Genomic DNA, 15,727 nt, shown 5'->3' with positions numbered 1-15,727 from the left:
TCTATAAATATCGAATTGAATTTTGATTCTGTGTTTGAAGTTACATCGTTATAATACAACATATAAATGCCCATGAGTGAATATCGTTTCTTTCTCTCTAATAATTAAACCAATTTTTTCAAATGTTTGTCCCTGTGATTTGTTAATTGTCAGAGCAAAAGCTACTCTAACGGGAAACTGTAAACGTTTTAATACATCCTTCTTTCAACAGTAATTCGGCATGTGAAAAACCAGACGGTGTTAATGGTTGTAGATATTCTATGGGATATTGTAAGTTGATGTTTTCATCTTCCGCAACATCACCACCAACTTTTTCAGCATAGTCTATTGATACGCATTTAACAAATTTGCTAATTTGATCGTAAAAATTTATAAGAGTTGAGAGAGCAGGAACTGTGTCTGACAAAAGCATTAACACGAACGAGAGGTGAGAGGACCATGGACGTGGGCTGTTAACCAGAAATGGTTGAGAGGAGGATGAGACTTGAAAAAATCTCTTGGCAAAAGTCTTGTTTCATCTCAAGATTTTCTTTTATAATAGAGAGATAATATCCTGCCCCTTATTTATTTATGTATTGCATTTATTTATGTGCTTCTTATATTATTTGTTCGCAGTTGTTTGATATACTTACACCGTTTACAGTTGTAGCTTTTACAGTTTCATTTTACTGGTACAATGACAGTAAAGACTTCCTTTGTTCCTATTTTCTTCAGAAAATTCACTTTTTGTGAAGGATAAAAAAAAAACCTTTTGTTTAGTACCTAAATTGTAAAAAACACAATTACCAAATGTATGAACAATCTCTACATGACCACTTTAAAGCATATATTGTTTACTGCTCCAAGCAACTAACTACATTCACTAGTAATTCACACAGTTTTTTCTGCCTGTTATTACAAACCAGATGTCTGTGCTTCTTTTTCTTATAGGTGGCCAGAAAATTAAGAAATGGGGATGTGTGTTGATAAACAGCAGGAATTAAAAAATGTTCTGTATATCTGTAGGAAGAGCAAAAACTGTAAAAGCTGTCTAGAGTGATACCAATGTTATCAGTCTTACCCAAGGGTGACAGATCTGGAGGCAATGATGACTTTATTGCCCTTAAGGTTCAACCTGCAGTTCCATATAGCTGGTCCTAGCACCTGATGTTGAGATTTTAACTGGTTTGGCTAACTGTTTACCTGTTGATTAGCCCTTCACTTAACAGTATACTATAGATAATAAAGGAAGGTTTTAAATGTTATAAAAGCTTGCCTTGCAAGCATGCATGTATGTTGTTTTCAAAAGGAATGCAGAAATAAGTAAAAAGCCAAAATACAAAAAAAGAAAAAAATGTTAACAGTCATAACTTGCAAGTGAACCTATAGATATCAAATAAGTAAACAGCTGTAACTATAGTCTCAGTCAATAAATAAAGAAAAAAAAACTGACACACATTTTATATGCTTGTGCAGCATGTGACTAAATCTCCACCACACTAGTGCTACTGTGAGAGAAAGACCATTAAGCCTCACAATACAGTGATCCCTCGCTATATCGCGCTTCGCCTTTCGCGGCTTCACTATGTAAGCATATTTAAATATATGTCGCGGATTTTTTGCTGGTTCGCGGATTTCTGAGGACAATGGGTCTTTTAATTTCTGGTACATGCTTCCTCAGTTGGTTTGCCCAGTTGATTTCATACAAAGGACGCTATTGGCAGATGGCTGAGAAGCTACCCAACTTACTTTTGTTTCTCTCTCTCTCTCTCTCTTGCGCTGACTTTCTCTGATCCTGACGTAGGGGGTGTGAGCAGGGGGGCTGTTCGCACACCTAGACGCTACGGACGCTCGTCTAAAAATGCTGAAAGATTATCTTCACGTTGCTACCTTCTGTGTGCAGCTGCTTCCTGAAGCGACATGCTGCACGGTGCTTCGCATGCTTAAAAGCTCAAAGGGCACGTATTGATTTTTCACTGTTTGTTTTCCTCTGTCTCTCTCTGTCTCTCTCTCTCTCCCTGCTCCTGACGGAGGGGGTGTGAGCTGCCGCCTTCAACAGCTTTGTACCGGCGGTGCTTCGCATACTTAAAAGCCAAACAGTCCTATTGATTTGTTTGGTTTTCTCTCACTTTCTGACATTCAGTGCTCCTGACGTGCACTCCTTTGAAGAGGAAGATATGTTTGCATTCTTTTAATTGTGAGACAGAACTGTCATCTCTGTTTTGTCATGGAGCACAGTTTAAACTTTTGAAAAAGAGACAAATGTTTGTTTGCAGTGTTTGAATAACGTTCCTGTCTCTCTACAACCTCCTGTGTTTCTGCGCAAATCTGTGACCCAAGCATGACAATATAAAAATAACCATATAAACATATGGTTTCTACTTCGCGGATTTTCTTATTTCGCGGGTGGCTCTGGAACGCAACCCCCGCGATGGAGGAGGGATTACTGTATCCTGTTTGGATATTTTATTAGCACACAATTTTATTTGGGGTCAGTGTAACTTCCATTTGTAAACAGATTGAAGATTGGCCCATACATTAGTTATGAGTGTTACTGTTGTATGTGTTTTCAGGAGGTTTCAAAGTACAACAAGATGGTAAATTTTGAAAACAACAGCAGGAGAGGGAGAAGCAATTACATTAAATAAAAAGAAAGTGTGACATTAGATGGAATTGGTCTGCCGAAGTCCAGTAGTGACAGTAATGCATGCTGAACTGTCAACACACTCTCCATTTCCAATAAGCTTTTTATACACCACAATTTTTTCTGCAGTGAAAAACTGGATTTCATGCTTGTGACTTGAACTTGGCAATCTGACATGGAATTTAAATATCCCAACTAGCCCTGTCCACCACGCTCTTCATTTGCCCGCATTCCACAGCTATCTGGCTATGGTGATGGACTTGTATCTGTGAAAAAGAACATGTTTGACTAGCACCTTCTTCTATTGCTCCACTGAACTGCAAGTGCTGAAAGTTGGCTGGATTAATACTTTATACTGTGTCTTAATTCATCGCCTCCTCTGCCCTTCTGGTTCTTCTTTATCAGAGTTTTTTGACTTTTTATTCTCTATTATTAAGTTGGGCAGGATGATATTGGTTGGTGATTTTAATCTTCATATTGACAATCTCTCATGTAGCATAGTTTCTGAATTTATATATTACTAAGGCATTTCATTTTGTGCAATTTGTCTCTGACCCTACCCATAAACTTAGAGCATAAAATTGATCTTATTTTTTCTTATGGTGTTGCTATTGAACGTGTCATGTTTCTTTTAACCCTGATCCTGTTTTCTTTAAGTATAGTGTGTTCATATTATGAATGAGCCTGAGCTCACACAGTTCTCCAAGATGATTTTTCAGTTTTAATGTTTTTTATTGACTGCAATGTAGATGAATTGCCTAGTCTTTTAATGATCAATGCAGTGGCATATTGAACATATTCACTCAGTTTAGAATGAGGCACAGGTATGTTCTTAATTCATCACTTTGGCTGAAAGAAGATGTCCACGTTTTCAAGCATTCTTGTTGCAAGATTGAGTGCCCATGGAGGGCTGCCAACATATAGGTGTACAATCTTGATCTTAAATACCTGCTTCCATCTAATATGGTTGCCAGGACTTCATATTTTGCAAATCTTATTTCAAATTACTGTAAATGAAATCCTACAGTTTTGCTTCATACTGTTTCTAACATAGTTTCACCTGTCCCTTCTAATATTCATGTTTGTAAGTAATGACCTTATTAGATAGTTTCTTAATAAAGTTTGATATTTTTTTTCCTTTAATGGGTTTCATTTGATTACTGTCCTAGCTCTATTTAGGTGACATTGCTTTCTCCAGACTCTCTTGATGACCTAGACCTAATGTCTATAATTAGGAAAATGAAACCATCAGGTAACAGGCTAGATGTTTTGCCTATATCACTTCTCAACTCAGTTTGGGCCATTCTCTTAACTATATAAACTGCCCCCTTCAGTCTGGTAGTGTACCTAGTTGCTTCAAGCAGGCTACTATTCACCCATTGTTAAAAAAACAGTAGACATTGATCCCTCTGTTCCAAAAAATTATAGACCCATCTCAAAACTTCCATTTCATGACAGAATTCTAGAAAAAGTTGTTGAGTTGCAGATGGATGACTTTCTTGAAAAGTCAGAAGGCACAAGAACCTTATCCGTCAGGCTTTTGGAAATGCTACTTTACTGAGATGGCTCTTTTAAAAATGTTCAATGATCTACTTATGGCTGCTGAAACTGAAGAGTGTTCAGTATACATTTTTGTTAGATGTCACTGCAGCCTTTGACACCCTAGACCAAGCAGTCCACCTAAACAGACTGCAAAATCTTGTGGGCATTTCAGGTTCAGCCTTGGCCAGGTGTTCGTCATACCTAGCTGAAAGAAGTTTTTCCACCTGTGTAGGTGTATTCACTTCTGACAGTGCCTCATTGTGAAGTGGTGTGCCTCAAGGATCAGTCCTTGGGTCCATTTTATTTTTGTTGTACATTTTATCCTTGGTTCAAGTTATTAGTTTGTTTAACAAGGTCTCCTATATCTTTTATGCTGATGACTTTCAGCTTTTCTACTCTTTTAAGTCTCAGCAATTATACAAGCTAGGAACCCTTGCTGATTATCAGCTAGAAGTTAATAATTGGGTGTCTGCCAATTATTTACTGCTAAATCCACAGAAAACTGAGGACTTGATCTTTGCCCCTTCTAAAATGCATCCTGTCATTAGTCAAAGGATTGTGAAGATATCTAATTCTACTCAAAACGGGTGTCATTTTTGATCAATCCATCAACCGGGTGTCATTTTTGATCAATCCATCAACCTGCACCTCAGGTCACTCGGTTGTTATTATTTCTTCCATATGAGCAACCACTTTAAACTTAAAACTTTGGTTACTAAGATGGTGATGGAAATGCTTGTCCTTGCTTCTATCTCATCTCGAATTGGCTATTGCAATTAATGGTTTACCCCATCTGCAAATTATACAAAATGCAGCTGCAAGGCTTTTAACTAGTGATGCACAAATCAGCCTTGGATCAAAAATGGCTGTTTTTTGCCTATTTCACAATAACAACCAATAAGCTTGTAATTGTCCAATCAGATTTATGGTTTTGTGACACAGAAAGTTAAGCTGAGTGCATGCGATTTTCCAGCAGATTGCAAAAAGTATGGAAACTGCTGAAGAAAATAATTGCAGTTTGGAAGTACTGTACTTTAAAGTGTCTGAAAATTACAAGATTGTTATCTGTAAAATTTGAAATTAAAAAGTTACTTGTGCTGGATTTAAAACAAAGACATTTGGCACAACTAATTAGACACCTACAGGTGGGTACATCACTCAGCTGGGCACACAGACTTTCAACAATGTAGTGAAAGCAGTAAAACTGCTAAGGAATCAAATCTGTATCAGCCATCAGAAATGGCACGGGTTTAAAAGAAGCGGAACAATAAGGGATAACAAACAATCAAAAGTATACTACTAATAAAATAATGGAGTCAAACCTTTTATATAATCAAGCATTTCAACAGTAGAACGTCTAGAATCCTGTAATTACTCTGCCAAGCAAGACAATTCTTTTCAGATGTAGCATTACCTGAGGTATACACTTTTTGTTAACTTAAGGCATGCAAGTTTTATAAACGATATATGGAGCGCTGATGTGAGCCCAGTGTTATTCTTGAACTTGACCGCTCAATGGACTGGCTCTGATTTTCACTTATAGAAAATTCTACATGTGCAAAAACATTCTAACTCGCCCCCTGCAGCGCTCAGTACCTGAGGTGGGACAGTACTCACTCCATACCAGCACTTCCCCATGCTTCCCAAATATGGGAGGTATTTTCTGCAAAAATTAAAATTACAATTATAAAAAGAAAATGCAATCTCTCATTTGCAATTTCATTTTTAAAGTCTGCATGCAGAAATGCTACAAATATTAAAATGAAAATGCAATAACCCCATTTGCAATTTAATTTTCAAAGCATGCATGCAAAAATGCTGAAAAAATGAAAATGCAATAACCCCATTTCCAATTTCCTATATAGCCCCAATGAGTACCATCAGTTAATGTTTGCAAACCAACACTTCTTACAATGTATTCCCTACAACAAAACCATATTTGAGGGGACTGTCCTTTCCATGTCATTTAACTTCCAAGGCAGAGGCCATATATAAGTCGTCCAAGTTCCCCCACAACCGACTCTCTAAACAGTCTGCATGTCACCTCACTTTTCAATCTTCAGTTGCAGGACACATTCACAAACAGCCTCACACACACACACACACACACACACACACACACTATCACCAGGCAAGTCTGAAGTGGTTTGCCACCTTAACATACAATAAACTTAAGTAACTTAAAAAGTAAAAGTAATGTTTAGGATGTGCAAAGAAATTGTAACTACTTTAGGAAAATCCCTGCAGACAGGTCCTAGAATGTGGTGTACATCCGTGTCTCAGGAGGCATGAGACAGCTTGCACTTGAAGAAATAAAATAAAACAAAAAAACAATGTGCTGTGGCCAACTTGATTTTTGTGTTCTGTAATAATGCAGCTGTGCTTTGAAAGACCTGAAGTGTAAGGTGAATATCAATGACAGAACATTTACCTCGTTATCTGCAGTTTTGCAGATGTATCTGTGTAACTACTGTTGGAATTTAGGACTGTATCTTTAAAAGCATTACGGGAAGCAGGGAAACTTTTTTTAAATAAGGTCTTGTACTGAAGTGTCATTTAATTTACTTCTGTAGAATACTAATTACAGGTGGCATCAAGGGTGAATGAATGGCAGGATGCACATGTGTATACTCATGGCAATTTAAGGTACTTTTTCACACACAACTAAGTTTAAAAAAGTTTTCTTTATAAAACTACAGATCCGTAACTTAATATTTCATAGACTTCTGTATATATAGTATGAGATGTCTTTGTGCAATGCAAGTAATCTTGTCTTTTATATACATTATGCTTTTAAATGTCTACAATACACTGGGCTTGAAGTTATCAGACTTAAAAATGTAATTGTACTTAACAGAATTCAAATGTTTACATGCTCTATGTGAATCATTCATGTGACACACTGGAATGGGCATGGCATGAATTGGAAATTAGATTCAGACCGTTAAATCGATTTCATCATCCTTCCATTGGCTGCTATTTGAATTTAAAATTAATTTTAATATCTTGGTTCTTGCTTAGAGAACTCTACACGGCCAGGCCCTCCTGTACATTAGTGACCTTGGGCGTCACCAGATTGCTGGTCAAGCTGTGAGATATGGGAAAGAGATCTTTTTTTTTGTACTGTTTTCCAAAATGAAGCTGAATGGTAATCATGCTTTCAGTCTGGTTGCATCAAGGCTTTGGAAAAATCTTCCGCTGGTTGTCCATCAGGGTCATTTCATTGAGACAGTCAAAGGTCAACTTAAGACATACTTGTTTAGACAAGCCTTTGTGTAGCATTCTTGTGAGTCACATTATCCATCTTGTTTATCCGTGTATTTTTTACTGTATTACTGTTTTTCCCTATGCATGTTTATAAATGTGTATATAAGTATACAGTGCTTTGTGGCCTAGGCCTGTATAAGGGCCTTTATAAATAAATTTTACTTACTTAAAATAACTACTAATATTACATGCAAATTTGTGAGCTTTTTTTAGTATCTGCCTTCATGGTTAAACAGCAAAATTCTTCAATTGAGAGCATTTTTACTTTTTACCCTGAACTGATTCAAACACTGCTCTCAATCTAAAAGACATGGTGAAAGTGTTCCTAAACTGTTCTTCATCAGGAGTAAGAGTGAGAATGGCTGAAGTATTTCCCAACATAATAACCTGAAACTATGATTAGTGTATGCAGTGAAATTAATATATATGCAGAAGACAATGGAATCTTTTGAGGTGAATATGTGGGATTTCATCTGAGTGCATTACTATTTTTGATAGTTACAGATGGTGTTAACTTGACAAGAACATGACAGACGACCATGGACGTTTTGAGTGCTGACAGCCTTGTACAGTACCAGTAGAAATTCCATGTGAGGGACAAAGCACTAACAGACAGCTGGTAGGGGAGTGGAATGTCTAAAAAAGAAGGCAGGAAATGGCACATTAATGGTTAGTGTGTAGGGGCAGGTTTTGTGAAAGAGACAAACATATGATCATGAAGCATGTGCAGTAAAGTTGTTAGAGGAATTCATTTCTCTGCTTTCATGAAATATGACTCAACCACTGTCTGTTGCAAATTGCAAGTGTGTCAGAAGGCTGGCAAAAGTTGATGTTAATTATAAATATAGATATTAAAAATGGAGCTGTTTTGAAGAAAGTAGGGAACTACTGGTATTAAGGTAAAATGTAATAGAAATTCTGTTACAAAGTCTAATGGCAATTCTCAGGCACTGAGGGGAAATTTTCATACATGTTGCACGAGGCGAACTATATGATTTTAGAAGGAGTACAATATTGCCAATAAAGGTGGAACATAAAGCAAACTTGAAAATGATTGTGATAACAATAATCAGGTGGATGAATTATGTACCAAACAGACAAGGCGTGTGGTGATAAAGGTATGTACACTGCCTGGCCAAAAAAAAGGTCACACACTCTAATATTTCGTTGGACCGCCTTTAGCTTTGATTACGGCAAGCATTCGCTGTGGCATTGTTTCGATAAGCTTCTGCAATATCACAAGATTTAGTTCCATCCAGTGTTGCATTAATTTTTAACCAAGATCACAGTCTACAGTAGGCATGATGGGTGCATCACTTCATCTGCCTCTCTTCTTACCCTGATGCGCCCATCACTCTGGCACAGGGTAAATCTGGACTCATCAGACCACATGACCTTCTTCCATTGCTCCAGAGTCCAATCTTTATGCTCCCTAGCAAATTGAAGCCTTTTTTTTTCCGGTTTGCCTCACTGATTAGTGGTTTTCTTACAGCTACACAGCTGTTCAGTCCCAATCCCTTGAGTTCCCTTCGCATTGTGCGTGTGGAAATGCTCTTACTTTCACTATTAAACATAGACCTGAGTTCTACTGTTGTTTTTCTTCGATTTGATTTCACCAAACGTTTAAGTGATCGCCGATCACGATCATTCAGGATTTTTTTTTCCGGCTACATTTCTACCTTGAAGACGATGGGTCCCCACTATCCTTCCAGTTTTTAATAATGCGTCGGACAGTTCTTAACCCAATTTTAGTAGTTTCTGCAATCTCCTTAGATGTTTTCTCTGCTTGATGCATGCCAATGATTTGACCCTTCTCAAACAGACTAACATCTTTTCCATGACCACGAGATGTGTCTTTCAACATGGTTGTTTAAGAAATGAGAAGCAACTCATTGCACCACTTGGGGTTAAATAACTTGTTGCCAGCTGAAAGATAATCGCCCATGCAGTAATTATCCAATTGGAGGCTCGTACCTATTTGCTTAGTTAAATCCAGATGGCAACTTTTTTTTTGGCCAGGCAGTGTATATTGAAAAGTAAAGAATAACCTCATTAACAGTTTTAGTCTATTGGCAGAGCAGATCAAGCCAATTCATGGGAGTAAAAAGAGATGCAAAGTGATGGCAAATAAAAAGAGAAAAACGTATTTAACACTTCAGAATTCTCAAACCTGATTATATCTGATTTGGCTAAATTCTTAAGGGAGGAAACTCACCTTCGGAAGTGGAGTGATGTTAGGCGACAAGCAACAACCTGCATAAACTTAGACTATGGACATTTTCATCAGCCATTGTTATTGCTCTGGTTCTAACTCGTGTGATACAATATTATTGCTTTGCAAATAGCAGGTATTTATTTTGTAACCATTTGTCGACCAAACGATGTAATTAAATGATACATTAACTGTGCAATAGGAAACCCTTGCTTGCTGATGGACACCTTAATACAAGCCGAATATGTGGCTTTTTTTAACTAAATGAGAGAATCGCTTACCGATGACGGCATGTTAAAGAAGAAAGCAGTGGACCCCAAATAATAAAACCAGAGGTACGGCAGGTCGAGTCGTAGGGCACGCTGGTTACTCAAGTTTCCGTCTGCTTGCATTTCTTATTCGATTTGTTTATTAGTTTATTTTACACAAGACGTTTTCTTGACAATATATTTCGCGCCTCGGCTCTACGCACTATAACTACAACCACACTGTACACTCGTGAGTATATATTCAGGGATGGAGGAACCACAGAAAAGTTACAACAATAGTATTACTGAGCGGCCGCCTAATACTACACACCACGTACGTAATTTCCATAGATACAGATATTCTATGCAGTACAATTTTTAACGTCATCAATAAACTCCATAGCAAGCAGACCTCACCTACCTGTTCTCGCTGTCGACATGTATGACTTTAATTTACATGCAGATTTTTTTTCCCTTTCGTATTGCGCTTCACAGCTAACTCGATGATCAACTGGTCGTGTCTACACTAGGAGCGCTCAGATAAACTCCGAGCAATTGATCGATTTAACACAGCTACAAAACAGAGCAGTCTATTTCTATGATGCAGGCGATTGCTTGCATACGAATATTATACTAGGCGTTTCCCAGACGCTGCTACTTTATTTAGGCTAAAATAAAACAAAGACTAATACGTTGGAGTTCATTAAACAGATAAAAACAATGCCATAAGATCTTGATATGCTTATCTCAGTCTTAATGTTTTATGAATTGGCCAAAATGTAATGCCGATAATATATTTTCATTTTTTTTGTTAGTAATAATGCTTAACAAACATCCAGATGCCTTCTGAATGCGAAACTGATTCTTTGGGGGATTGGGGTAAAATACTATGCATATTTAAAATGCACCAACTGTTTCATCGGCGCTGGTCACAGCTCGGCTACTTCGGGTAACAAAGTTATCTCCGAATTTCTCTTTTTTTTTTTTTTGCCCTTTTTTCTTACGCAATAAGTCGCCCAAATTCGGGGGGTTCGTAGGAAATGTCATGTAGAAGTACATAATAAACCAGAATGGTTGTGTTAAATATTTGAAATATTAACGTGTGCTTTTATTTAAATATTTAAAGTCGAACTACTCTTGACAGTAGTATAGTTTTGTCATTTTTAACCTTCTGATCAAGGTCCAAAAATTAAAACATCATATTCCTAATCACTAATATTGAAATACTCTAAATTGATATCCCACATGCTTGTTTGAAATTTTTCATTTTTAATCTTCTGGGAGTGGTTGTTGGAGGGCTAGGACCACTGGTAAAGAATCAAATATGAAAAGTATTGTCATATTTGTGATCATCAACCTATAGGATAAAATGGCACTCCACATACCTATATTACCAATGCCTATTTTTTTCAAGTTTTGTGAAAAGGAATAATTTTGATCCCTCATATCTCATTAGGGGTTGAACCCCTGAGGTTGGTTGATGTTGATGAGATACCCAACGTCCTAGCTGGAGAATCAGCTTTAAACACCTAATCAAAGTAGCCAGCCCAGTGGGTCACGACTGCAGTGTCATCTGTAAGGACCATTCAATCAGCCACAAGAACTGTGACCCTCCAAGGAATAGCAAATAAAATGTCTCCATCACTGTGGTCAGAGCAAGCACTGAGACAACAGACAAGGCACCCAGAAACTGCCTTAATCTGAGTCTCATAATATGCTCGTTGAAAGTAGTATCATCAGAGGCCATCAGAAGGAGGCGATCCACCACAGCAACAGCTACTCCCTGAGTATGACTGCAATCAGAGCAACCAGACCAATAAAAGGTGTGCCCAGCTACAGAGATCTGGCCAGTCCCAGGTCTGTGCACCTCAAAGAGTGTCGCCACTGAAATGCAGAGTTTATGAAGCTCCTCGACAGCAGAGGAAGATGATCATCATGCCGGAGAGACAAGACATTTCACGCAGCTACCTGGATGGGTCATCTCAAATTGGGACCCGAGTGCTGCCGTGCAGCAGAAGACACCTCAGCACCACACCAGATCTATGATGGTTTTGACTCTTCCGGGGATGGGGCTCCAGAGGGATTTCACCCATCCCCTTCATAATGCGAGCAGCCTTCCTATGGGAGACTACAGCAGAGCTACCCCCGTGGTGAGCAGAAAGGAGTCCTATCTGTCATCTCAGAGCTGTGAAAAGTTTTTTTTTATGGTGGCTGGAGTGCCAATCCTGCCACCAACCCCCATGATTTCCCTGCAAGTAGGAAGACCGCTTGCAGGGCCAGATGCATTTTAACATCATACTCAGAACATGTGTCATACTCAGGATCTGTGGTATCCAGGGTAAACTTCTCCAGGCTGGTGGTAAGGCTGTCCTCCTGGTATGGCAAGCAATCTTTACTTTCACTTGGGAAATGGGCGTCATCTCAACTGACTGGAAAATGAGGCTTGTCATCCCTGTCTGGAAAAGGAAGGATAATCACCTAGACTGCAGCAACTACAGAGAGATAACACTGCTCATGGTGCCAAGTAAGGTCCTTGCTAGGGTCATTCTCAATAGGATCCGTGATCACTTGCTCACCTACCAGCAAACGGAGCGTCTGGTTTTATACCTAAGTAGTCTACCATCGACCACATCCTGGCACTGAGGAGTTTCAAGGAGCACAAATGAGAATATCAGCAGAGTTTCTTTGCAGCCTTTGTCGATTTTAATAAAGCATTTGACTCAGTTGATCAAGCTGCCCTGTGGAACATCCTGAAACTTTTCAGGATCCCCTCAAAGTTGTTGAATATCATGGCCAACCTGTACACTGGTACTGTGGGTGCTGTGCAGAGTGGAAGCAGAGCCTCTGCATTTTTTTCCCAGTTGATTCTGGGGTTCATCAGGGGTGTGTTCTTGCTCCTACTCTGTTCAATGGACTGGGATTTGGGCAAGGTTGTGGAGTCCAGTGGCTTTGGGACATCTGTTGGTGAAGAAAAATTCACTGATCTTGACTTTGTTGACGATGCTGTGATCTTTGTGGAGTTCACTGGAGTCTCTGATTGAGGCTCTTGAGAGACTGAGCAAGGAGTCTGAGTGTCTGGGCATGTGAGTGTTCTGGATAAAAACCATGATCCAGGCCTTTAATGACCTCTTGGGCACAACCAACAGCAGTGTATAGTGTATCTTCTGCAGAGAGATTATCGACCTTGTCGAGAGGTTTACTTACCTCGCAGCGACATTCATATCTCCACTGACTCTTCATTTGAAGTCAGTAGATAGACTGTGAGAGCATGGGGGGTCATGAGGTCGCTGGAAAGGGGTGTGTGGCGTTCCCGATATCTCTGCAAAAGGACAAAGGTCAAACTTTTTACAGTCCTGGTGCTTCCTGTCTTGCTAAATGATTGTGAGACATGGATGCAGTCCAGTGACCCGAGATAAAGACTGGACTCCTTCGGTACTGTGTCTCTTTGGAGAATCCTTGGGAACTGCTGATCTGACTTTGTGTCGAATAAGCAGTTGCTCACAGAGTACCGAATAAGGCACATTACCTACATTGTGAGGGAGCATCAGTTACGGCACTACGGCCATGTTGCGTAATTCCCCGAGGGTAATCCAACGCACAGGATCCTTATCGTTGAGGACCCAAGCAGCTGGACCAAGCCAAGGGGACACCCACATAACACCTGGCTGCAGCAGATAGATGGTCATTTCTAAAGGGTGGGACTGGACCACGTGTCTGTCTGGGGGGTTGCCAACCAGGATCCCGAGCTGTTTAGTCGTGTGGTGGGTGTGGCAATGCGATGTACCAGTGCATGCTCCCCAACCCAATTTGGCCTGACACCTACTAGTTTACCCTTTTTCCTAAAGGTGTAATTTCCTAAACTATATATGCTCCAAAAATGAGTATTTTTGGGTCCAGAGGGCCAAAAATAGACAGGGAACCCTGAAAAGCTTGATGTCTTGCAAAACTAGACATCAAGATGAGTCTAGCTATACAGTGCATCCGGAAAGTATTCACAGCACATCACTTTTTCCACATTTTGTTATGTTACAGCCTTATTCCAAAATGGATTAAATTCATTTTTTTCCTCAGAATTCTACACACAACACCGCATAATGACAACGTGAAAAAGTTTACTTGAGATTTTTGCAAATTTATTAAAAATAAAAAAATTGAGAAAGCACATGTACATAAGTATTTACAGCCTTTGCCATGAAGCTCAAAATTGAGCTCAGGTGCATCCTGTTTCCCCTGATCATCCTTAGGATGATTCTGCAGCTTAATTGGAGTCCACCTGTGGTAAATTCAGTTGATTGAATACGATTTGGAAAGGCACACACCTGTCTATATAAGGTCCCACAGTTGACAGTTCATGTCAGAGCACAAACCAAACATGAAGTCAAAGGAATTGTCTGTAGACCTCCGAGACAGGATTGTCTCGAGGCACAAATCTGGGAAAGGTTACAGAAAAATTTCTGCTGCTTTGAAGGTCCCAATGAGCACAGTGGCCTCCATCATCCGTAAGTGGAAGAAGTTCGAAACCACTAGGACTCTTCCTAGAGCTGGACGGCCATCTAAACTGAGCGATCGGGGGAGAAGGGCCTTAATCAGGGAGGTGACCAAGAACCCGATGGTCACTCTGTCAGAGCTCCAGAGGTCCTCTGTGAAGAGAGGAGAACCTTCCAGAAGGACAACCATCTCTGCAGCAATCCACCAATCAGGCCTGTATGGTAGAGTGGCCAGACGGAAGCCACTCCTTAGTAAAAGACACATGGCAGCCTGCCTGGAGTTTGCCAAAAGGCACTTGAAAGACTCTCAGACCATGAGAAAGAAAATTCTCTGGTCTCATGAGACAAAGATTGAACTCTTTGGTATGAATGCCAGGCGTCACGTTTGGAAGAAACCAGGCACCGCTCATCACCAGGCCAATACCATCCCTATAGTGAAGCATGGTGGTGGCAGCATCATGCTGTGGGGATGTTTTTTAGTGGCAGGAACTGGGAGACTAGTCAGGATAAAGGGAAAGATGACTGCAGCAATGTACAGAGACATCGCGGATGAAAACCTGCTCCAGAGCGCTCTTGACCTCAGACTGGGGTGACAGTTCATCTTTCAGCAGGACAACGACCCTAAGCACACAGCCAAGATATCAAAGGAGTGGCTTCAGGACAACTCTGTGAATGTCCTTGAGTGGCCCAACCAGAGCCCAGACTTGAATCCAACTGAACAGCTCTGGAGAGATCTTAAAATGGCTGTGCACCGACGCTTCCCATCCAACCTGATGGAGCTTGAGAGGTGCTGCAAAGAGGAATGGGCGAAACTGGCCAAGGATAGGTGTGCCAAGCTTGTGGCATCATATTCAAAAAGACTTAAGGCTGTAATTGCTGCCAAAGGTGCATCGACAAAGTATTGAGCAAAGGTTGTGAATACTTACAGTATGTACATGTGATTTCTCATTTTTTTATTTTTAATAAATTTGCAAAAACCTCAAGTAAACTTTTTTCACGTTGTCATTATGGGGTGTTGTGTGTAAAATTCTGAGGAAAAAAATTAATTTAATCCATTTTGGAATAAGGCTGTAACATAACAAAATGTGGAAAAAGTGATGTGCTGTGAATACTTTCCGGATGCACTGTATATAATATATGGGGGTTTTCCTAATACTGGTGGGTCAGGTGGCACTGGATAAAACAAACTGAAGATTTCAAAGAGTTCATAAGTAATTCTTAAGAAAAGAAAAATGTATTCTTTATCAGTTTATGCTATATTGTTCTAATACCAGAGAAAATAAACTAGGTAGAAGGGAAACACTCTTTTATGTGTTTAACTAAGAAATAGGAATTATTTTACTATTTT

The 15,727-nt window shown here is 39.5% G+C and overlaps 1 protein-coding gene across 2 annotated transcripts in view; it reads right to left on the bottom strand.

The window, feature by feature from the left end:
- med25 (mediator complex subunit 25) overlaps nucleotides 1-10,433 on the bottom strand; it is a 287,263-nt gene extending 276,830 nt beyond the window's left edge. For both annotated transcript variants that reach the window (XM_028813612.2, XM_028813613.2), the window contains exon 1: nucleotides 10,314-10,433. The gene's annotated coding sequence lies outside the window, so the exon portion shown is untranslated. The remainder of the gene's footprint in view (nucleotides 1-10,313) is intronic.
- Nucleotides 10,434-15,727: the final 5,294 nt, after the last annotated feature.

Source organism: Erpetoichthys calabaricus, chromosome 11, assembly GCF_900747795.2.
Source record: "Erpetoichthys calabaricus chromosome 11, fErpCal1.3, whole genome shotgun sequence".
In the NCBI taxonomy this organism is placed as follows: Eukaryota; Metazoa; Chordata; class Cladistia; order Polypteriformes; family Polypteridae; genus Erpetoichthys; species Erpetoichthys calabaricus.
This window is presented reverse-complemented; position numbering and strand designations above follow the sequence as displayed.